General features: G+C 39.8%; 1 protein-coding gene across 2 annotated transcripts in view; it reads right to left on the bottom strand.

The window, feature by feature from the left end:
- LOC131677543 (cytoplasmic polyadenylation element-binding protein 3) overlaps positions 1–25,918 on the bottom strand; it is a 1,053,225-nt gene that overhangs the window by 280,244 nt on the left and 747,063 nt on the right. The gene's annotated exons all lie outside the window — the stretch shown is intronic.

Genomic DNA, 25,918 nt, shown 5'->3' on the forward strand with positions numbered 1-25,918 from the left:
TTTGCTGCTGCTGATCAATCATCCCGGTCAATCACAACGGCGTGAATAAAAGTTCTCTTTGTTCTTCAGACAATGCATATAAGATAAAAGTGACTGTTTTTGTCGTTCGCTTTACGCTGGTTCGGGTCGAAGCAGAAAGAGTAGTCCAGATTAACCTTGCTAAAAACAATAACTCGCTTGGAATTTTTGTACAAATGCTGTTATGATTTTAAGATAGAAGGGTCATATTTATCGCGGAAATTTATTATTTTTGTCTACACTGTAAATGCACTAGTAACAACTACGGTTCAACCCTAAATATCTCAGAACATTTTCATTGCAGCGACTTGGTATCTTCGAAAGAATATTTCAGAATGATTTTCTGAAACAGATAAATGATGGGAATTAAAAAAACCGTTTTAATTCACCTAATAGTAAGATCGAGCCATCATGATACGCATATGCTATACGTATACCCATTTGCTCAATTGATTGCCATTATTTATTCGAGTTCTGATAAGAAATTATTCTTAGCAATAAAAAAACCATTGTATTTACCCAATAATTGTATTTACCCAAAGTTTGTTTGAAATCATTCTGGGAAGTGACAATATTATGCGATCTAATTAGCATTCTAATATTTTTACGAAGGAACTTAAAACAATAAACATTCTAATATTTCCCCTGTAAATTTTCAATGCTTCTGCTGGAACTGAAAATTATATCTATCGAGCTTCGAACAAATGACAGCTGGGTACGCATCTTGCATTACCAGTCAATTGGCATTTTACTGCAAAGCTCAATTACCTGCTGCGACCAGGGATGCCACAATAAAATCTGTGTTTCGGTCAAAAAAAATTTTGTACCATCTGTGATGACTAAAACAGAAAAAAAATCTGTGAAAATCGGGGATAAATTTCCAAAAAATCTGTGAAAAATCACAATATTTCCAAAAATCTGTGGATATCTGTCAAACTTTCATCAAAAAGCCAAAAATCTGTCATCTGTGAAAAAGAATCTGTGATCAAAAATTGTGAAAAAAATCTGTGATATTACAGAAAAACCTGTGAATATAAAAGAAATTATAACTACTAGAGGGAGCAAAGCGCTACTGTCTCCATGTATTCACGGACTGAAACATGGGATCTCGCTCTAGCATATTGTATCCCATTACTTTGACATGTGTGTACCAGGGGCAATATGTGTCAAACTAATGGGGCTAGCATATGTAAGAGCGAGATGATAAATCAGCGACATGCGACCTCTAGTAGTTATAATCTCTTTTGTGAATATGGTAACCCTGGCTGCGACATCTACAGATTAATAGCGTAAACAAGATAAGGTGCATGTTCGTGTTCTATATATCTACGCTGAGTAATTTGTTACGATTTTTTTTATGTTTTTCCTTAAATACGCTTCAATAATGGTGAATAATGGGCTCAGAGGGTAAGAAAAACGTTTTGGAAGTTATTGATAACAGTAACGTCTAGGTTAGGGTTCATACCCGTCCGATTTAATAATATTTAAACAACCCGTCAAAGCGTAACGAATATAAGTTCACTTTTGGCAACAATTAGCTCTCATTTCGAGCATACACAACATTCTGCGAGGTGGTGTTATACCGGTTCTGAGAGTTAAATTTAATAATATGCTACACTATCCCCCGTTTGCAGAAAGAGTCTGTAGCCATTTTGAAGGAAATTAATTTTCTTCCACATTACTATCATTTTTTTTACAGATATGGTCAGTTTTCTTAAAAGATGCAAAAATTTCATAAACTTTTGAAAATTTTCTACCAAAACATCACCTCATATATGTAGCGCCCCCTATATATATTTTCTACGTAAATATGCCGATTGATTGAGCAAATACCAAAAAATACTTCTGAATTATGAATTATTATTCTCTCTGCTAAATGAATTTAGTCGGTGTTTTGACCTATCAACTACTTCCATGTAATCCGGTTATTTGTGGAACAATTGCAGTGCTGACGGAATAAATAAATATTAGTATAAGTTAGATTTTTCTATACGAAAATCGCAATAACATTTAAAAAATTGAGATTAGGTTTCCGCAGGCTAACATTACTGAACCGCACCCTTACGCAATATATCTGTGTGCGATTCATCAACATTTAATGACTCGATTAATTTTTGACATTCCAGTAGATAAGACAGTGACAGTGACTATTCTAGCGACTACTCGACCGAACGGATACTTTAACCGACCGTGTTTAGTTAGAGAGTACGTTGAACCCGCCTTATAGAACGCGGGAAACACTTTCCACTAGTCGCCTGCAGTTGTTTAACTGAGCGCGGTATGCAGGGTGGGCAGACCTACCGATTTATCGGTAGTCCTACCGATTTTGGTCTTCCCTACCGATTCCCAGACCAAGGCAAAACTACCGATATTTTGTTATTCCTACCGAAAACTACTGATTTTTATTGATTTTGGACACATCCTACTCAACATTCATTTTTTGGGTTGGATTTGGTCAGAGATCTGTGTTGTCAGTATTTTACAATTCTATGTCAATACTACGTTTTTGGGACGATAACCCGGCCTACCGATAACTACCGATAAACTTTTAGTGACCCTACCGATATTAAGGAATTCTATCTGGCCACCCTGGCGGTATGTGAAAATTTAGGGAGGATTGCACATAAGTCACATCGTAACATTTCACTACCGAACGACACTCCAGCATCACTTTTTTTCGATTTCTGTCGACCGAAAATCAGCAACACACGAATTACTATAGATTCGCTACAAAAACACCGAAATTGCATCTAAAATCTACTAAAAATAACTAGCACAAAACTAACCAACTTAATCACAACAGTGTTGCCGAATTTTCTCAAAAAACTCCTGGTACACATGTTGATTTTTTTTTTTTTTTTATTTCAATTATAGAGGTTTTAACCTTAGGGTCATTCGCCTCTTCGGGTTAGAAAAATCTCTTAGGAAAAATTTCTAACCCTATGTGCGGGGTCGGGACTCGAACCCAGGTGCGCTGCGTACAAGGCAATCGATTTACCAATACGCTACGCCCACTCCCACATGTTGATTGATGGCCTGACCGCTCGGCTTGAAATCCCTCTGTCCGATATGTCGATGTACAGCATAACTTTTTTTTCAAACTTATGCTTAAACTTAAACTGTAACTTTCGTCGTCCATCACGAACGACGTCCCGCGGTAGTTCTTCGTCATCCTGGCACAGCGATTTCACGATCGCTATCTGCTCGTTCGTGTACTCGGGGGACCAAGTCTTCTTCCGACAGATAATGTCCCCCATCTCGAGGGTTCGGTGAATCAAGGTATGGGGGCGGTGATATTTTCGGCCGGCGTCACGCAAACTCGTTCCGTCCTTGTTGTCGAATAGCTTCCTTCTTCTTATTCGTCATTATCTTTGCCGGACGGGCGCTAGCGGCCTTACGCTCAACGCTCAGGGATGCGAGGATCCGGTAAACTGTACTCACGGGCACGTTTTGTCTTGAAAGTGGTCTACCGTTAACGTTTCGTAAAGCCGCACAACACGCTCGCGGAGAGAAAACAAATTTACGCTCCTTAGTCTTTACTTTAATTACAGAAAGGTATTGAAATTATTTTCATTTTTTATTGAACAACTGTTAAAAATGAAATTTATTTTCTAAATTCAGCTAGATTTGTATATTCTCAGATTAGTTGCAATATTTCAAGTGCAATAATTTATAGCAATTGAATGGCTGGCCACCAAAAGGGGCCAACCCAAATTTGGCATTTTTTACAGGAAAAGTAAAAAAACTTCCGCATTTCCAAATTAGCATTGTTCTTATTGTAAAAATATACGTTTATATTAGTAGTTCATGCACTCTTGTTGTCTAGAACAAATGAGATCATTACATGTACTACCTTTTAATTCACGAGCGTTGTCCATATTTTTGGTGGGGGGGGGGGGGGTGACCCGGGAGGTACCTAGCGTCCGAAAGAGGGAAACTTATAATTCACACGTTCTATTCCTCTTTTTCGCTTCAGCGTTATGATGTTTTTGACAGTGGTGGATCCAGGGTGTAAGTTGGGGTTTGCCCACTACTCGGGTTCTTGTTTGCCCGGCGAACCCTTCTTTTCAGGGCGGCCTAGGTGCTCCTACCAGAATTTCGGAACTTCGTAACACAACAAAAAAAGTAAACAAATAAACTAAATTTACCATCTTTTATTCCTCCAATTCTCCTTTGCTGCACTGTGCGCTGCACGCTGCTCGGCAAACTGCCGTGTTCTCCTATGTCGTTGGCTGCTCCGGCAGCGGTCCTTAACAATTAGCCAGGGAGGTGAGCTTTGCTCCTTTGTTGGAACCTCCCTAGCGACGTTGGCGACGAATCGCCGGATCGTCTACTCGCCGTAAACGATCCCGGAAGTCATAGCAGTGCACTTCCCAGGGGGAACCTTTGTCCACCCTGCTTCGTTCTCCTTGTCAATTAGCTATAGAGGAGAGCTTGGCTCGTTTGACTTATCCTCTATAGCGAGAACGGTCGATGTCACGGTTCCTTTTCGTTTAGCCGGGGAAGCGAGTACGCTCCTTATCTGTTAGCTTACCCCTGTTGGCGAACCGACACCGTAATTTTCACTGGTACCCGAACCACGAGCCGGCACTTTTCGACGGTCTTAGCTTGCCGTCACACGCGCGCACTGAATCGTTTTTCTAGTGGCGGAAAACTGTCTCACTAAAACTTATTGCGAACGTCTGTTATTCACCGTGGTTCGTCACATTCTCCCTATATTACGATGGCCGCCTTCCTCACGACACGAAAAAACAAACACCAACACCAAAAGAACCGTACCGCCGCATATCTGTCATCGCTATGTGTAGCATATCCAGCACACTTATTGCAGCAAGAGGAGAGCGGTGGCCTATCTAAGCCTTATGTTTCTGGTATACAAACATAAAACAAAATTTACTACCCCTATCTGATTACACAAAACCGTTCACAATCGCGAAACTATATAAAAATTTACAAACTAAATGTGAACGGTATCGAACAACGGTGAGCATAACATTAACGTAAACAATACACTCTACGGAGTGTATACGCAAAAAAAGGGTATATTTCCACCCAGTGCTAAATTGTTACCCTGGCGGGTTACAAGGCACAGTGGCACGACTTAGAACAAAAGGTGGACTAAAGTCCAAACTTTTCCGTATCGGTTCATATAGGACGTTTTTATGTAATTTTGGTACGCTGAATTCGTTTTCGATATTAAAACATTTCAAAAATGAACCTTTACTATTCATTAGGGTGTCTCAAAAATATTTTTTTTTCCTGAATCGTTCTTAAAATTTGTGTATATTAATTTTCGTGTGCTAAATTGTTTTTGATATTAACATTTGCAAAAAAAAATCATTATACATTAGGGTGGCTCAAAAATAATTATTTTGTTGTGAAAGTTCAAAATTTTTTAGAGACATTTTTGTGCGTTGAATTCCTATGTTGGTTATAGAAAATAGAAATTAACTTCACCAATTATTAGAGTGGCTCAAAAGTAAATATTTTGTCTTCTATAAAGATTTCTTTCAATTGTAATTTTGGAATTTATTTTTCGTATTGAAACGAATTGATTGACATCTCATTATGCGCTTTAGAAATGACTATATTATTTTTAAGGATCAAATAAGATGTGATCGACTAATTTTGGAACGTTTAATTCATTAGTGGGTTACTTGGTATGAAAACTACATTTTTTTCATTTTCAAAACAAACATTTTGAGCGTCTTAGTGGAATATTGATTTACATTCACTAATCAACAAGATGGTTAACGATTTTGTTTTCGCTGGTGTGTTTTAAGTTGCTTAGATTGCTTATTTCATACCTTAAATTAAAATAAATCCAAAATCCTTTTTTCGCGTATATGGCTCATTTGAAAATGGTCTTATTTTATTTGGATAATATCGCATACCCTTAAGCTATATCAGTGCTATGCAAACTCGGAAAAAATAGTCTCACCAAATAACTAGAATTCAACTATGTTCACTCAATTTGACAGTTATTGCGTAAGTTAGCAAAAATAGTTCATGAAACATTTTATGACACATTTCAGATGGTTGAAAATATTTACTGAATTTTAAACATTCTTAATTCCTTTCCCACTTAAAAACCATACTTCCCACTCGGCTCCTTACTCTTGATCACTAGTAAAACCCTTGTAGATCATGCTCTAAATGCTATTTGAAAGTTGTGCATAAATTAGTGTCATTATTCTAGTCATAAAATGAATATTAAAATTAAATATCAGTAATAACCATGCGTCTCCATTCACAGTTTTTTCAAATTTTGACTACTTATCGCAAGTTTTCGCAAAACTAGCTTAGGCTCATTTTAAAGAGAAAATGAAAAGCTTTCGAATCAGCATAGTGTGATCGCGGGCATTTACGGGCGTCGTTGTTGTTTTCGCTTTAGAAGTTCGAATTCAATAAAAATTCATGACAAACAGTTATCTTAACACTAACCAAACCAACTAGTGACTTATTTTTGGCGATTTTACGATGTAATTTTATCACACGGATAATTTTGGTGAAGTAAGGCAATTCATAAAATCAACCGTTTCTTTGAAAAACGAGAATAACCGTATGTAGTTCCTATGGTCAAATAATGCTAAAAATACTTGCGTTATGCCCTTCAAAAAGCTGTCAAAAATTCATTTTGCATTCAAATCACCTAAAATCTCGCGAAAATGTCTCTGATGGCTCAGCTGATACGAAAAAAATACTAGCGAGAATATTGCATAACCTTCATATATGGACTTAAGTCCGGGCTCGTCCCACTGTGCAAGGGGGAGGATCCTGGGGTTCCAGACCCCTCCGAAATTTGTTTGATTGTTGAGAAGTTTTAAGCTAGCTTCAAGTTTATGTTCTTCAAACTCAAAATCTTCCAAATCTAATTTTGACCAACATAACTTATATCCATTAAATAAGGTTATTACGTATTACGAATTGTACATTGGTCAATTTAAAAGCGAAATTTCAAACCCCTTTTCTGAGTCCGTCTGTGGTCTTTGGCAAAGTTATTGTATGGCATTCAACGATTCATTTGATCATTTCATATTAGTTCGGACTTCAGTCGCTTGGAAGGCAAAGTTTGCATATTCAGAAGATATACTTAGAAGGATACGACCTACAACTTTCTTGAAGATACCAGCTTTCTATCTAGCTTATATAAAAGTTGATGACAGCGCCGCCATAGTGACTGAATTTCGAACTAGGTGCCATAAATCAATTTTTCCTGTGACACCCTAACTTTATAACGAAAGACAATAATTGATTCCACGTTTTGCCTTTCTCATATAAAGAAAGGCTATGCAATCACTGAAAAAATCGACTTTTCAACCGTGGCATGGAGGGCCCAGTGTCATATACCATTCGATTCAGTTCGTCGAGATCGGCAAATGTATGTGTGTATGTGTGTGTCCTTTAATTTCACACAATTTTTTCAGAGATGGTTGAACCGATTTTCACAAACTTAGTTTCATCTGGAAGGTATAACGCTTCCATAAGCTGAAATTGAATTTTTAGTTGATCCGACTTCCGGTTCCGGAGTTACGAGTTGAAGAGTGCGGTCACACAGCAAATTCCCATATAAACTGGTACAACCATGATGTCCAAATGACGTAAAACATATTAAAATGGGTTCAACATTACTCTAGTTTGCAGGTCTGGATCACTAATGATAAATCAAAGCAGCTTTGACCATATTGGCCACCTATGACGGTTCATGATGCCTCCGGGGAACTCGCCAATTTCCTAAGCTAATATCACACCTATTACCCAGCGAATTCTCTACCGATTTTTACAAACTTGATTTTAAGTGAAAGATACAGTAATGCCATGTCATTGACTGCTGCTGATTTTCATTCGGTTCTGACTCTTAGTTCCGGAGTTACAGGTTGGTTAGTAAGCTTACACTGGAATTTCCCATATAAATCGGTACAATCGCAACACCGCAGGGGCTAAAAACTATTGAAATGGTCACCAAATTACTTCGAGTCGCACATCTAGATCACTGATTGCCAATCAAACATTCTTTGGATATATTGTCCACTATCGACGATTCCGGAAGTCCCGGATTCCGGGCATATTCCATAATTTAAGTCACATCGGTTCTTCCGTGATGACTGAACCAATGTTCTCAAACCAAATCTGAAATGAAAGGCAACATTTACAGTTGAGTATTGTGTCGCCACTCACCACCCCCCACTCTTACCCTCACACCTCGCTCCTTCGTCACTCCTCTCCCTTTGGACCACCCTCACATCCGCATTTCCTTCATCCACCTCGCATACCGAAATAAGATGAAGGATTTCTGACGCATCCTCCACTCCCACTCTACTAAACCCCCACCCGCTCCACTTCCAAACCCATTCCACTAACATTTCAAAATATAATCACATGAAGATAACATTGAACTCACGTTTATTAGGTTAATTAAGCCCGGGGCTAGTTGGTGGTTGGGATAAGTTGGCGGAATTCCTTTGTCTTCGTTTCTATTAGACATATAGCGCTGCCTCTCATTATGTACCTCAAGTTATGTGAAACCTATTATCCAAAGTGTTTTTGTTAAAAAAGCATTTTGTTTTGTAAAAGTTATGGGCGATATTGTTTTATCGAGCATACCAAGTATTTTTTTACTTTTGAACACTTTGTGTTATTTAGGGTGATTTTAAATCTATTTCACAATTGATTTTATTTTTCGATAGTGCGTAAAAAGAGCTTTCAGTATCCGTATAGATATTAAATCTATCCATGAATTAATGTTATTTTTCAAATAGTTTTTTGTAAAATATGCGGTTGGAGTAAGTTGGCGGTGACGCACACAGGGCATGTTGGCGCTACTATTTACAGTGCAAATATAGTCATCAAATATTTTTATTTTTGGAATTCACTCCAAAGTAAAACTTTGTGTATCTCGTCAATGCAGGGAACATTTACTTCGGCCAATCGCCTGAAGAATTTCGAAAATATGCTTTTGAATATGGAATAAGCGTCAAAGTAAAATGCCGGGGTATTGAGACTGAAATATATTGGCAATTGTCGGTTAATATACAATTTTATTGAAAAGACATTCAGCATGAACCTTTGATATAATTGAATCTCCATTTCCTGGCGTATTCATATATACCGCCAACTTACCCCGGGACCGGGGTTCAACTTTCGTGGTAGTCGTGGGATACGTGCTAAGTAAAATAAGAATCTAATAGACATTTCCACAATTCTATTGAATAAAACCAGCTAATGAATTATAGTTTGGATAAATGAGAAAGGCGTAATTTCACCACTAGGTGGATTAAAACAGGTTTTTTAATGATTATTCCACAATGTACCGTTTTTCGCATAATCCCTTATTGCTCGATCAACTTTCAATATAGAGACATGACACTTTCACTGAAATTTTCGAAAAATTGCGCTCAACAATATACATTCGAGCAAGAAATATATATTAAATAGAAGATACATACATACATACATAGCTAGAATGTGAGCGGCACTCACAACGACTGTTTGGGCCGAAACGTCAACGTACAATGCTATCTAATTTAAACAGTATTATATCGAGTTCACCGATATGTGCGGTACAACATAACATTAACTGATGGCGACTACTTTTTCTTGAAACCTCGGAAAACGAACGAGAAAATTCGAATTTCCATAAGACACCATGTGGGGTTTGCCCCTTTTAGACGCCAGTTAGTACTGGGGTTACCTTCATGGTCAACTTTGACTGACCATTTAGTAAAACATTTGTAAATAATTTTTGAATTTCTCAAATGACAATACACGTTAGTTACCTACAACTATTACAAAAATGCAAAAATGTCGATTTCGGAAAAAAATGTAGGATGACCTATTTTGGACGCCAGCCGTTCAATTGTGCAAGGCTATGTAACCCTTCTTTGTGTATACACTCCGTAGAGTGTGTTTGTTTACACAACATTATGCTCACCGCTGTTCTGTACAGTTCACATTTAGTTGTAAATTTTTGTTCATTTTCGCGTTTGTGAATGGCTATGTGCGTGTAGATAGGTGTAGACAATTTTGTTGAACATTTGTGTGCACGTAACATAGGGTTTTGGAAGGTTACCGCTCTCCTTTTGCTGTGAAATGGGTACTGATTATGCTGTGCATCGGCAATGACAGCTATGCGGTGATGCGGATGGTGATTTTGTTTTGGACGTGAAGAAGGCAGCCATCGTGAAAAGGACAGAAAGTGACGGACCACGGCATCAAACAGACGTCCAGATAAGTGTTCTCTCTTTTTCGGGACAGTTTCCTGTCCCACCACGATAGGCAGTGTACCAAAGTGCACGAGTGCGACGGTAAAATTTCTCATCGAGATTGCCGGCCCATGGTTCTGGCACAGTGAATAGTGTGGTGCTAATTGCAAAGAAGTTCTTTCGCTACCCCGGCTAATTGACATGGAACCGAACGCCGACAGTTCTCACTGTGGAGGATCAGTCGAACGAGCCAAGCTCCTCTACAGTTAATCGTCAAGGTGTGCGCAGCAGGGCAGACAAAGGTTCCCCCTGGAAAGCAGGGCGGACACTTCCAGGATCGTTCACGGCTAGTAGGCGATCCAGTGATTTATCACCACCGTCGCTAGGGAGGTTCCAACAAAGGAGCCAAGCCCACCTCCCTAGCTAAAACACAAGTACCGCTGCCGGAGCAGTCAACTATCTTCGTTGATCGAAGGAGAACGCGGCCGTTGTCGACCCGGCTGGTCGGGAGATACCACTCGTAGCCAGCAGCAGCAGATCAAGTATCAGCGCGTAGAGCAGTGTGAAGGGAGAGTGGACGTAGCGAAAAAAGTCGGTAAATCTATTAACTTATTTGTTTGTTTACCTTTGTTGATTATTATGTTACGAACACCCGAAATTCTGATAGAAGCACCTAGCTCGCGCTGACAAGAAGGATCCGTCGGGCTCATAAGAACCCGAGTAGTGGACAACCCGCTACTTACAGCTTGCAAAAGGAATCTGGCAACAATAGTCGTTTGTTGTCTTCAGATTTTGGCCAAGGCCTAGTAGAGAACATTAAAAAGAGCAAGAAACCTGTTTTTGTCTCTTTTCTTAGGTCTCGACCTCATTGCACAAATGTTCACCAATATTCGAACAGTTTTGATCAGTTTCGAACATTTTCGGCTAGTTTCGACCGGTCGATGCAGCTTTCACCCAGTAACGTTCAGCCGGAAATGAACCGGAATTCCGGCTGGCTCCAGTTAGTATTCCGGCTCCAGCGACATAACCGATTCTAACTAGAATCGGTTGTTCAATGGACCCGGAATACTAACTGGAATTTCGGCTCATTTCCTGTTGAGCTTTACTATCTAGTTTCGTGCTTTTATTGCCATTTTCGAACATGTTCAAACGGCATCGACATGTTTCAATCAATAGTCGATCAGTTTTTACTAATTTTCTTCCGAATTCGACCAATTTAGGTCTTTATTGACATGTTTCTGACAACTTTGAATTATTTGGTCAGTGTTAAGTCAGACCGGACTATGTCGCAAAACATCAAAAAATGAGATAATGATAGCACTGGATAAAGAATTTCGTCAGCTACATTCGACTTTTGCCAGATTTGAAATATGCAACAATTAGCAAGAATTATGGCAAAAATTAAAACTTTGAACTCGTTTTTCTCGAAATCCATATTTTGTCACTTAGTCCAGTCTGACTTAACACCGACCATTTGGAACAGTTTAATGTCTATTGGACTCGTTTCGAGGTATCGCTATAACCGGTAGCTAATTCGATCCAAACCATTTCTTGTCGCAGTTTCTTTCGGGTCTTGGACATATCGAAACTATTGAAAACTTTCGTAATTCAATGCGAACCATAAAGCGGAAAGTTTTCAGCTGAATCTGGATGACAACTTGCGGTGTCTGTCCTATCATAATCAGACGCAACTCATCTAGACAAACCTGGCCCATTCCTCCTATCATCGGACAATTAATTTATTACGATGAACATCCGACAACGATCCTCTCGGCTCGACCGGCAGCTGGTGCAGTTTAGTTTCTGCTCTCATTAAATTAAAATTAGTGGGAAGTTGTTAATGCTTAAACAGGCCATACACGATACGATTGGTCGTACAACAGGCCATACACGATACGATTTGTTGTACGACGGTCGTACAACCGGTCGTACAACTTGTGTCGAAACGACCGTCTGAACGATTATCGCAACGTGTGTGCCTCTGTCGTACGACTTGTAGTACGACCCGGTCGTGTCGTATGGTAGTTTGGCATGCTTAAAAACTGGTCGTACGACCAGTTGTATGTATGAGTGAAAATTTGTTGGTATTTGTTTTTTCTGGCAAATTCGGCAATGAATCTGTTTCGTTTGTCGTGCAGATCCATTCACCTAGTGGTGCATTTCTTTTTACTATTATCATGGCAGGTTATACTCGACATTATACATAAAATTTATCCTTGTTGCATATGTCACCAAGATTCAATGCCAATATCCCGTGAAAAGTATATTAGGCAGTTTTGATAGAGTGCTTTATCTAATTTATATCTATTCTTCTCGTTAAGTGAGACTTTCGAATTAGGTCTCAATTTTTTTTTTTTTTTTCAATTCGTTTATTTGATAAGGCAGGTTTGCGTTAGCTTAAAGGTGCCAATTTTGTTTTGTTTTACATTTTAAATTACTTAAAACTAGGGGCTTACATATTGATTTTTGAAATTAAACTAAGGCTAATTTATAGCTATACATATACACAAGGGGGTAGTATAATTTTCGTAAGATTAGAGGGGTCATTTAGTTTTTATGGCATTACGGTTTGACATTTTTAGCAATGAGATTATTGGAGCAAATAATGTTTAACTAAGGGGGAAAATTTTTACGACTATCTTAAAAGTAGAAATAATTAGAGGGCGTGATTAAATTTTGTAAAGATTCGGAGACATTAATTAGAGTTATTTTATGTGGTAATAGAGTTGGGCATTTTCAACGAGATCATATAATATAATAGTTAAAACTAGAAAAGGCAAGAAGAGCTAAATGCTTCATGAAGATATTTGGGGGGGGGGGGGGGAAGGGGTGTTACTTCTGTGTATAAGAGTCAGGGGAAGTAGGGTGGACAAACATGGCAGGGGGAGAACATTATTTCAGTTTCAGACTTCGGGAGATCAACGGATGGATTACAGAATCAGGGTGGTCTTCATCAAAAAGAATCATGTACTGGGACGCCGGGTGGTCGTTCTCGAGATGGCAGGGGTTTCTCCAGACGATTTCGTAGTGCGGCTCAGATGTTGATCGGCTACATTTCGAGTTGTGCGTGTGATGTTCGTGCTTTAGGTCCCGTGTTTGTTGGCTCATTCGACAGGGATGTTTTGTGTCGCCTTGGAGTCGCATCAAACCATCGTGGGTGTATGGTACAGGTGGAAGAGAGCGCTTCTGAGAATGATAAGGAAAAAGGGGCAGTTAAAGTTGGATATTGATGGTTTTTATGAAAGTGTATATAAGGGACATATAGAGGACATCGCGGCTTGCCAACACATCTCGAACCGGGACGTTGGGTGGTCTTCCTCGGGCCCGGAGGGTGTCCATAAGCCGAGACCTGGCGGAACTGTACTCGGTGCACGCCCAGACTATGTGCTCTATATCGTGATAACCGTCGCCACAAGCGCAGATACCACTCTCCACGAGCCCAATACGTCGGAGATGTGCATCCAGCGTGTAATGGTTCGCCATGAGTCGGGACATCACACGAATGAAGTCACGACCCACATCCATCCCCTTGAACCAAGGTTTCGTCGATACCTTAGGGACTATCGAATGTAGCCACCTTCCTAGCACTCCATTGCTCCACGAGGTTTGCCAACTTTCGAGGGTTCTCTGATGAGTAATACTGAAAAATTCGTGGAAGCAAATTGGTCTTTCAAAAACGTCACCTTCAATGGCACCCACCTTAGCTAAGGAGTCCGCCTTCTCATTGCCCGGAATGGAGCAATGAGAAGGGACCCACACCAAGGTAATCTGGAAAGATTTGTCAGATAAAGCACTCAGTAGCTCCCGTATTTTCCCCAAAAAATACGAGGAATGCTTTCCATGTTTCATCGAGCGAATAGCGTCAATAGAACTCAGACTATCCGAGACGATGAAGTAATGGTCTGCGGGTAATGTGTCAATGACTCCAAGGGTATACTGAATAGCAGCTAGTTCTGCGGCGTAAACTGAAGCAGGGTCACTGAGTTTGTAGGAGGCGGTGAACTTTTGATTGAAAATACCGAAGCCAGTGGACCCTTCGAGGTTTGATCCGTCAGTATAAAACATCTTAGAACAGTCGACTTCTCGGAATTTATTATAAAAAATATTTGGAACCACTTGTGGGCGTATATGGTCCGGAATTCCAATAATCTCATCTTTCATGGATGTGTCGAAGAAAACAGTAGATTCAGAAGTATTTATGAAATGCACACGGTTGGGATTGTAAGAAGAAGGATTAATATTTTGCGCCATGTAGTCAAAGTACAGGGACATAAAACGGGTCTGAGAATTGAGCTCAACAAGCCTTTCGAAATTTTCAATCACCAACGGGTTCAAGATATCGCATCGAATGAGCAATCGATATGAGAGTTCCCAAAATCGATTTTTCAGCGGGAGAACGCCCGACAGGACTTCGAGACTCATCGTATGGGTCGACTGCATGCACCCTAAGGCGATACGCAAACAACGATACTGAATTCTTTCGAGTTTGATGAAATGTATGTTCGCGGCGGATCGAAAGCAGAAGCATCCGTATTCCAGTACCGACAGTATCGTTGTTTGATACAACCTAATTAGGTCTCCTGGGTGGGCACCCCACCATGTTCCGGTTATTGTACGAAGAAAGTTGATCCTTTGTTGGCATTTCTGTTTCAGATACCGAATATGGCATCCCCAAGTACCTTTCGAGTCGAACCAGACCCCTAGATATTTTACTGTGAAGACCTGAGCGATAGTTTGACCCATTAATAGAAGCTGTAGTTGTGCTGGTTCACGCTTCCTTGAAAATACAACTAGCTCAGTTTTCTCCGTGGAGAATTCGATACCCAGCTTAATAGCCCAAGCAGACAAATTGTCCAGGGTATTCTGTAATGGTCCTTGTAGATCGACAGCTTTGGGTCCCGTAACAGACACCACGCCATCGTCTGCAAGTTGCCTTAACGTGCAGGAATTGTCAAGACATTCATCAATGTCGTTGACGTAGAAATTGTATAACAGGGGGCTTAGACATGAGCCCTGGGGAAGGCCCATGTAGCTAAATCGTGATGTCGATAACTCACCATGCGAAAAATGCATGTGCTTTTCCGACAACAAGTTTAGTAAAAAGTTGTTTAAAGTCGCTGAAAGACCATGCTGGTGCAGCTTCTCTGAAAGAATGTTGATAGAAACTGAATCAAAAGCCCCCTTTATATCTAGGAACACTGATGCCATCTGCTCTTTACTAGCATAGGCCATTTGAATTTCGGTTGAGAGCAACGCAAGACAATCATTCGTCCCTTTGCCTTTGCGAAAGCCAAATTGTGTTTCTGACAGTAAGCCATTTGCTTCGACCCAATTGTCGAGGCGGGATAGGATCATTTTCTCGAACAACTTCCGGATACAAGATAGCATTGCGATCGGTCGATACGAATTGTGGTCGGAGGCTGGTTTTCCTGGTATTTGGATGGCGATGACCTTCACTTGCCTCCAATCGTGTGGGACAATGTTAGCCTCAAGAAACTTATTAAATAAGTTCAACAAGCGTCTCTTGGCAGAGTCTGGCAGATTCTTCAACAAGTTGAATTTGATTCTGTCTGGCCCTGGAGCTTTATTGTTACACGACAAGAGAGCAAGTGAGAACTCCACCATCGAAAAAGGTGTTTCGTTCGCGTTATCGTGACGGGACGCGGCGCGGTAGATCTTCTGTGCCGGGGCGGAATCCGGACAAACCTTCTTGGCGAAATCGAATATCCAACGGTTTGAATATTCCACGCTCTCATTAGTAGTTTCGATTTCGCATACGTCGGGCTGTTCCCCAAAGAGTGCTCATCGATGTTTCTCTCGTTAATCCGTCGACGAACCGGCGCCAATAACCGCGTTTTTTGGCTTTCATCAAACTCTTCATTCGCTTGTCTAACGTCGCGTACTGTCGAAAACTAGCGGGTAACCCGTCGTTCCGGAAGGTCTTAAACGCGGCGGCCTTCTCTGCGTACACGTCTGAGCACTCTTTATCCCACCAGGGATTGGGAGAACGTTTTTGTATGTTCGCGCCGGGTACTGGCTTAGTCTGAGCTTGATTCGCGCTGTCGAGAATCAAGCCAGCCAAAAAGCTGTACTCTTCCTCCGGAGGAGGTTCTTGAGTAGATTCGATGTTGTCGGATATCGCGGCAGTATAGCTCTTCCAATCGATATTTCGTGTGAGGTCATACGAAATATTGATTGTTTCCAATGGCCTTGAGCCGTTATTGATTGAGACTATGATCGGCAGATGGTCGCTACCGTGGGGATCAGGGATTACCTTCCACGCGCATTCTAACTTTAGCGAGGTCGAGCAAAGGGATAAATCTAATGCGCTTGGGCGCGCTGGTGGGGGAGGAATCCGTGTCATTTCACCCGTGTTTAGAATTGTCATGTTGAAGTTGTCGCAAATATTGTGAATTAAAGAGGAACGGTTATCATCATAAAGGCAACCCCATTCCGTACCGTGAGAGTTAAAGTCGCCTAAAACTAGTCGCGGTGCAGGCAGGGATTCTATGATGTCATGTAGCCGGCGATGCCCAATCGCGGTGTTGGGGGGAATATATATGGAAGCTATGCAAAGATCTTTGCCTTTGGTTGTTACTTGACAAGCGACAACTTCAATACCTGTTATCGAGGGAAGGTTAATTCTGTAGAAGGAATAGCGCTTTTTGATCCCCAAAAGCACTCCTCCATAGGGGGTGTCTCGATCCAGGCGAATAATATTAAAGTCGTGGAAGTTGAGATCTATGTCGGAAGTTAACCAAGTTTCACATAATGCAAATGCATCGCAACTCAAATTATTTATTAAAATTTTGAAGGAATCGATTTTCGGGATGATACTTCTGCAATTCCACTGTAGAACAGTGATCAAATCCGTGACCTCGTTCGATAAGTTAGCCATCGAGGGATACAATCGCTGAAAGGAGGGGCCATTTAGCAGTCAACTGCTTCAAAAATGTTCTTACTGTAGGGAGAAAAGCTAACATAAGACTTTTAATAGGATCAGTTATATTGAAAGTTTTTATTATCCAGTCCACAATGTCCGAGAGTTTGATAATTCCAGTGCCGCGATTATTCTCGAACTGAAACAGAGGAACACTTGGGATTTTTGATGTTCCGGGAAGTGCTGGGAACTCCTTCTCTGAGTTTAATCCTCCGAGACCAGGAGCTAATTGCTTCGGTTTGGTTGCAACACTTCCAATAGATGTGACTTTCTGAGTCCCGTCGAGGGATACCTTCTGGCCTTTACAACGAACTTTAGGAGAGGAAATGTTCCTCCTCTTCCTATAACTTCTAGGCGCCCTAGTAGATGTTCCCTCTTGTGGGTCATCAGCCTCGCCCTCGTTAGGAGGCAAGTGAGCATAGATGTTTGTTGAGGTTGGTGGTGTAGCTTTCTTTAGCATTTCTGCAAAAGAACGTTCGGATCGTCCAGCAGGGGAACGTTTTAGTTTATCCCCGCGTAGTTTGTACGCGGGACATGCCGAGATATCATGCAGATTCTCTGCACAGTAAGGACACTTCTCAGCATTCTTACTGCACGAATCATCTAGATGATTCTCCCCGCATTTTCCACAGCGAGCCTTATTGCTACAATGGGTGGCTGTGTGACCCAATTGTTTACACTTTGTGCAATTCATGACCCGCGGCACAAACAGACGCACAGGCAGACGAACCTTGTGCAAGAGGACGTAATTTGGCAAAGCGGTACCAGCGAAGGTCAACCGATAAGAGTTTGATTGGGGGTACGTTTTTGAACCATCCCCCGCAACTACTACTGAGTGCAAACGCTTGCACTCGAGTATTTTCACTGGCTGAAGTAAGCGGTCTCTGAAACGGCCAACCCCGTACTGCAGCAGATCCTCGCATGTCAAACTGTCATCGGTGACAACGCCTTCAGACTGTACTTTCACAGCTGGAATATACACGTGATAGTCCTTCGTAAAGTGCTCGCAGCAAGCAATATCGTTTGCCTGCTTTGAGTTAGTCAGCACGACCCTCAGCCTGTCTGAGCGGACCTTTTTTATTTCGATCACAGCCGAGAACCGTTCCGTTAGGTCTTTTGAAATCTGTAATAGATTCAGCGATTTTGTTTTGGGCCGAAAGAAGACCACAAAGGGACCGGTCGAGAGCTCTGGATATTGTTTGGGTCGGGGGAGAGCCTTAGGAGTCGATTCGATCTCCATTTGGCCATCCGGGGAGGAAGCCATCGACACCGTCAACGCACGGGGTCAGCACCCGCGCAGACGGGAAAAAGCCGTAACTGTATCAAAAAGGTAGATTTCACTTATCTGTATACTCGTTTCCCACGACGCACCAGTCCAGCTTAAATAGCTGGTTATTGTTCAATCCTCGCTTTACGAACAAAAGGTTGAGGAATGTGGCCTAACGGTTAACACACGCACAAAAGAAAATAAAAGTCCAAACCGAAGAGGCAGAGAATGGCAAAATAACCTTGAACGCGGATTACTGCACTGTTCTTTTTCCAACAGACCGAAAACAAAACACTTCTATCTCGATCGAGCGATGCGTAGAGACTGGATTAGGTCTCAATTCTTCATCGTTATTTTACGTAAACGTGTAAATATATAAGTGCAGTGTCCACTTTAATGTTGTTTGTACCTTTTGCAAAAACAACTAGCAGCATGCAGGGGCTCATACGGGAAATCGAATAACATTTTCTAAAGGACTGACTATTCATCAATCGTAAGACAGTTCTGAACAAATCGATAACAGAGGAAAGTCGATAATAGTTGGAACGAAGAAAATCTGTATGCTGACTAATCATATTATTCGGCATGGAAAATCTTTTAATTTGTCAGGACAGCCTATTAGAATATATAGGCACGATTGACACGTTGTTATTATTTATGCAGTTTTACATTTCATATAAAAGAAATGCATATAATTCGCTCAAACTTTCAAGACTTTTTCCTTATATAGAGTGATTCGGGCAAATAGGTATGGGGGTACAATAGGTAAATGGCATTATCTTTGCTATGTTATTGCAGAGGTCACTCGTGTTGCGTGAATTAGATGCATGGTAGAGAACATCGCCTCTAAACAATTCAAGGTTCCTTTCGAAACATTACGAGCTTTTGTGAAAGAAAACTACTCGTGATCAATGAAAGCGCAACAGAAATTTCGCGTCCATTAGCAATATAATAATTTAAGGGGCAGTTGAAGTAGATAATCGAAAAAAAACATAATAGAAAATGAGAAGGAAAACGAATCCAAAAAATGCTCCGAAGCGCAAACGTGTTCGTCCAACAGTTAATCAACCACATGAGCCGGAATGACCCCATTTTTTGAGTATTTTTTTTTCTATTGCTTCGAACTACACAAATTTTTGGTAGTTTATTCAGAGGTTAGTATAACGAATTCATACGAGCTTTAGCAAACCTACTGCCATTTGGTGATTTATTAGGGTAGTATATTTTAAAAATGGTTTTTCCTTTCTCATATAATGAAAGGCTATGCAATCACTCGAAAAATGGAATTTCCTACCGAGGCCCGGAGGGCCGAGTGACATATACCATTCGATTCAGTTCGTCGAGATCGCAAAATGTCTATGTGTGTGCGCATGTATGTGTGTATGTATGTGTGTGTCAAATAAAGTCACTCGATTTTCTCAGAGATGGTTGAACCGATTTGCACAAATTTAGTTTCATCTGAAAAGTAAAACGCTCCTATAAGACGCTATTGAATTTTTAGTTGATCGGACTTTCGGTTCCAGAGTTACGGGTTGAAGTGTGCGGTAACACAGCAATTCCCCATACAAATTGGTAACCCTACGCTCCAGTTCGTCCAACCAACAACCGCAAAAGACGTTTGGTGAACAACGAAAAGGAACAAAAAAAGAAATCAGAACTGCTCGATTTGGCCTATAAAACCTTAACGGAGGATGAAAATGAGTTTCAGATAATTGGAAAACGTATAGCTTTTCAATTAAAAGAATTATCGGAATCTCAACGAATTATTGCAGAAAAACTTATATCGGATGTTGTTTACGCAAGGTTGGGCAAACTAACGGATGAAGCCGAAGTGCGTTGCAGATCTGTAACTCACATTCAAACCATTCCTATCATCCAATCACAAGCGACGTGTTCCACACCAAATGCTGTGGAACAACAAATGTATAATCAAGCATCGCAACCACATCTATTATCCGATCATCCAGAACCTCATTCAAATGAAGAATTGAACGAATCTCAAACAGTCATCGCTGGAACTTCTTTAACAGAATTTTTTGAAACCTTTCTACCAACACCTATGTAACTCTTTTGAATATTTTACTTCCCGTTCTGTATGTTCATAATAATATGCATATTAAAAATCACTGGATTTAAACTTACCTTTAGATAATTTTCTTTAAGTGCTTCATATATGGCCCAACACGTTTCAGGAATTATTTTGCCAATTGCTTGAGGCGATATAGCCGCACAAAATTTAAGGTCCTCGTAAGAACTTCCTGTCGCAAGGTACCGTAATGTAACAACCAATCTTTCGCGGGCACTGATCGCATCTCGCATTACCGTGTTCTGCTTTGAGATTTTAGACCCAACCATATCGAGTAGAGCATTAAATGTATCTTCGTTCATACGCAAATAGTTTCTAAAATCTTCAGGCTCTGTTACACTTAACTCTGAGAGTAAATTCATATGCGTCTGAGTCGATCGATTTAACAGCCAATTTTTGGACCACTTTCTCCATTTCTTAACTTTTTCCTCATTGTCTGTTAACAAAACAATGGAAAAAATTGACACTAGCTTACGTTTTGAGGAACTTGACATTTTGAATGCCTCTGCGTATAAGCTATAACCTCTAACTGGTTGGACGACCCGTCGTACTGCGAATACAAGCGTGTCTGGTAAATTGGTCGTACGACAAATCGCTTCAACAGTCTATACGACCTGTCGTACTACCAGTCGTACGATATGTCTATGGACTTCTAGAATTATCGATGATGCACAGTGTAGCGAAAGAAACTTTGATTGACCATCAGTGATCTAGAACTGTAAATCTAAATATTTTGACATTTTTAACCTTAAGTTTCAACTGAAAACACCTCAATACGCGGCCTTGGAAAACGATAAAAGCAGTTTTTTCTACCACCTTTGTAAAAATCTTCATGAAAATGAATCAATGTATTCGGGGCATTGGTCGAGTATTGCTGATTGATTATCCTGAAGATTTGTCCAACGGTGTCACAAAAAAACTGCTTTTTGCGTTTTCCAAGATGACCGCTTTTTCAAACTTTCTCACTTGCACCTTAACAATATCACGTTTGCACCGATTTATACGAAAAATCCCTATGTGATCGCAGTAACCAATCTGTAACTCCGCAAACGAAAGTTTGATTTAATCGTTGTGGACCCGATAGAGTACCTGAAAAACTGAAATACTAATAACTATGGCCTTTTTTATCAGATCTGTACACTTCTAGAGTTAATTTTAACATTTTTAGTCTTTGTTAAAATGAATTCGATGAATTTATCTGGTTTCTTCAATTTACTATTTCGGTCAGCCCTAGCCACTCCGCTGTTAAAATCCAGAAAATTTATTCCTCCAAAAATTGTGGACCTGCGGGCCGGATTTAGTTCAACAATTTTCAAATCGCTTGCATAATCTTTCTATACGGGAATCGTAAAAATGTGCCAAATCAACTGAGCCAACAATTGTTCAAAACTCAAAACACAGTAGCAGATGTTCTATGAGACCGATTTATATTTTGAATATTAGCACCAAAGCTTCTGGAACCATTGGATTAGTCTTCAATTACCTAAGCCTGCAAATCAAAGCAAATTGGCAGCCATTTGCATAAAAAAATACCTTTTAGTGGTAAGGGAGAAAGGGTTGCAATGAAACATATTTTTCCACGATTAAATTTGGTGATAATACATGTCATATGTGTAGCCAAAAGTGGTACATAGTTCTATTCTGTTGTTAATTAACAATTATATTTTTTTGATAATAAACAGTCGGTGCTAAAATTTACCAGTGTGCCCCATGGGTAGGAACTATGAAACACGACGTCGTCTATAGTGGAGTGTAAATTGTATTCTTTAAATATTACGAATGATCCTAGCGATTTTAATTAAAGTTATAATAAGGCGAAAATCGTTTGTTTACGAAAGAAATCTTTATATCATCGGACTTATATATGCATATAAGCTGCATTCCCGAAAGAAGAGACAATTGCCACAAAACTTGCCCAAATGGACAAATGTTGGACTAGATGAGTAGTATTTACTGTAGAAAATCGGAACCCATTCACAGTAACCCAATGGGTCTATTTATAAAAATTGGGAAATTACACATAACCACGACAAGTAATCAAAAAACTTTGTTCGCGGCAAATATTGAGTATAAAATTAGCTATAAAAAGCAGTAGACTGAATTATATTCGATGAACGGCCACTTTTAAAAATGGAATAAAGTTTGTTCATTGTAAATTTACTCTGGCTGTTACAAAAAAAATCATTAAAAGAGATAGAGTTATAAGAAATCTTCCAAAATATAGCAACACGTGTAAAGAATTAGAAATCATGGAAAATGAGGGAATGAGACGATTTTGTTCATGCATTATGATTTTATTGCGAATGTTTCATGGTTCCTGCTGTTCCACAGTTATTCCCTCTCCAAATGCGTTTATATCAAAACTTTCTGTGTGATCACACCCATCGATCCGCAGACCCGGAGCCAGATGTTCGATCAGAATGAAATTCAACGATGTTAGATTGTTGGTCATACATGCACACATACATTCTCAAATACACGCACACACAGACGTTACCCGAACTCGGCAAACTGAGTAGAGTGGTATATGAGACTAGGCCAGCCGGGCCCTGGTTAAGAAATCGATTTTCCTAGTGATTGCATTACTTTTCTACAAAAGAAAGAAAAAACGTCAAACTGGTTGGACGACTTATCGTACTGCAGCTACAACCGTGTGTGGCGAATTGGTCGTACGACAAATCGCTTCAACAGTCTATACGACTTGTCGTACGACATGTCGTTCGACAGGTTGTACGACCAATTGTATCGTGTATGGGCCGCATACGACCGGTCGTACGATTTGGGTCGCAACGACCGTCTGAACGATTATCGTAACGTGTGTGCCTCTGTCGTACGACTTGTAGTACGACCGGGTCGAATCGTATGGTAGTTTGGCATGCTTAAAAACTGGTCGTACGACCAGTTGTATGTATGAGTGAAAATTTGTAAGTATATGTTTTTTCTGCCAAATTCGGCAATGAATCTGTTTTGATTGTCGTGCGGATTCATTCACCTAGTTATGTAATTGTGCATTTCTTTTTGGCGATAATAGTTGCAGCGGAGAAGATCTGTACGCTGACTACTCGTAATATTCGGCATGGAAAATGTTGTAATTTATCAGGACAGCTTATTAGAATATATTGGCTCGATTGGCACGTTCCCCATATTATTATTTATGTAGTTTTACATTTCTTATAAAGGAAATGCATACAATTCGCTCAAACTTTCTAGACATTTTCCCTATATACCAATCGACTTAGCCCAATGATTTGGGTTAATGTTTCTCTCTCTATGTTTAAAAAGCTTCAAAAATCTGGCCTGTAGTATATTGGTACTGTGTGAGATTCGCGACTCTCTTGCGAATCTAACCACAAAAATACTCCTTACTCTTTGTTCGCCCTTCTTCTCAACGGAACTATATCAAGGTATTATTTCGTGGGGGAGAGGGGGAGCGCTGTGCTTTCTTCGCATCTATTCCTTTGGCCCCCGAGTTTTCCGCAGCTGTCTCGGAACCTCACTTGATGCATGAAATGGCTCGTCCTTTGAGTCATTTAGCTTTCGGTCTTTTCTTGTTTTTTATCTCCATCTATTACGTCGCCATTTTGTTCCCGTCTCAGCGAACCGTGTAGCTGCTGATTTCCGTGGGTCAATAAGCTGCCAGCCTTATTGCGATCTGCTAGGACAGTCCACGGCGGTGAAATCACCCTACTCCGATTAAGTTTTTCGACAGAGGAATTTCTGGAATGTGTTATCCAGTGGATATGAGAGCTTTCATTATTAAATTGGTCCAATTGAAGGTATGGACCTAGACTGCTGGTACCCAGAATTCCGGAAGTGACCGATTCATGATCGCATGAACACATTAGGTTCACGGTTGAGGCTGCGTTCGAAAATTTATAGGTGCTGAGACGTTCATATTATCACCGGGATATTATCATGTCTGCTAGAACGCGAGGCAGGTTACGATTTTTATGACGCCATGTTGTTTTTATGTTGTTTAGTGGATGTAAGCGTCATCTTTTTGTTTGGTCCCCCTGAAGACATTGCACAGTGCAGAGTTAAAAATAATCGAATCTCTTTTTTGACGACTGAAAATGAACCTGATGCGACTCGCGGTGAATAGAAAAAAACTTCATTCAAATATCCATGTTAATCATTCAGTTGAATATCGTACAATATATTCATTCACTAATTATCTAGGAAAATGTTTTCAAATGCCGGTAAAGCAAACGAAACAACAATCATCATCGCTTACATTGTGCCAGGGCCTACTTTGATGCGTTTGATTCGTTACTGCACGGTCGCTTCGTGTAATAATCGGAGACGAATGAAAATCTGCATGGATGAATGGGCGGTTTGTTCGTTTGACGTTTTCAGCTGCGTCGCTGAATATTGAAAATGAATGCGGCTGAATATGATCAATTTTCATTCAATGAATTTGAATATTTTTAACTCAGGCACAGTGGTCGGAAACGCCAAAACCGTTAACTTAGTTCACTAGAGGCCAAACCATCGAATATATTCACAGCGTGTCTTTGGAGGAATTGTTCGTATGAATATTCCCCACAATCTGATAACAATTGAAATTAGGCATGGCTTACTATGATCGAACTAAAAAAATTAACTTTTTCTACTGACGAGGTAGAAAGTTGGTGTCTTCGACAAAGTTTTAGAAAAGCTCATAGTAAAAAATTTTATTGAAGAACTTGAGCTTGTAGGATTCAAGTTTATTGATTGATAAAGCGTTTTACTTGGCAACCCCCTTAAATCTAGTTTTTTTAATATAACTTTTTTCATTATGACTTTTAGTGCAAACTATGTTCAAGACAAATGTGTATGTATCAAAGCTACATAATTTTGTTGAAAACTGTATTTAAAAATACTCATTCGTTTCAATGTTATCGAGGATTTTAACATTTTTTTTTACACCAACTTCAACTACGTATAAGAAAGAAAGGTGCAAACCAAATTTTTTTAACTGTCTAAACTATGCGCAATACAGTTAAAAAGGTTTGGTGCGTGGCACTCTAGAACCCTATGAATAGGGTAAGCTTACTGCTTACTTTATCATCTTTTTTCACTTTTCCCATACAAAAATCACCAAAAAAATTTTTTTTTTATTTTTTCCGTAAAATTTTGTAATTAATGGTATGACATCTTTTTGTAAGCATTATATTCATTATGACATGTCTATTTGAGTATATAGTAGTTTAAGATCTCCAATGATATTAAAAACTTGAAATTTTTGGCCCCACGCTTATAAAATCTGAAATATTCAGGTATAAGTGAAAATAATACTTGTAATTGAATATTAACCCAAGAATTTCAAAAATTGAGGCGAAAAAAAATTTTTTTTTTGGTGATTTTTGTATGGAAAAAGTCAAAAACATGATAAAGTAAGCTTATCCTATTCATAGGGTTATAGA

Source organism: Topomyia yanbarensis, chromosome 1 (genome assembly GCF_030247195.1).
Source record: "Topomyia yanbarensis strain Yona2022 chromosome 1, ASM3024719v1, whole genome shotgun sequence".
Classification (NCBI taxonomy): domain Eukaryota; kingdom Metazoa; phylum Arthropoda; class Insecta; order Diptera; family Culicidae; genus Topomyia; species Topomyia yanbarensis.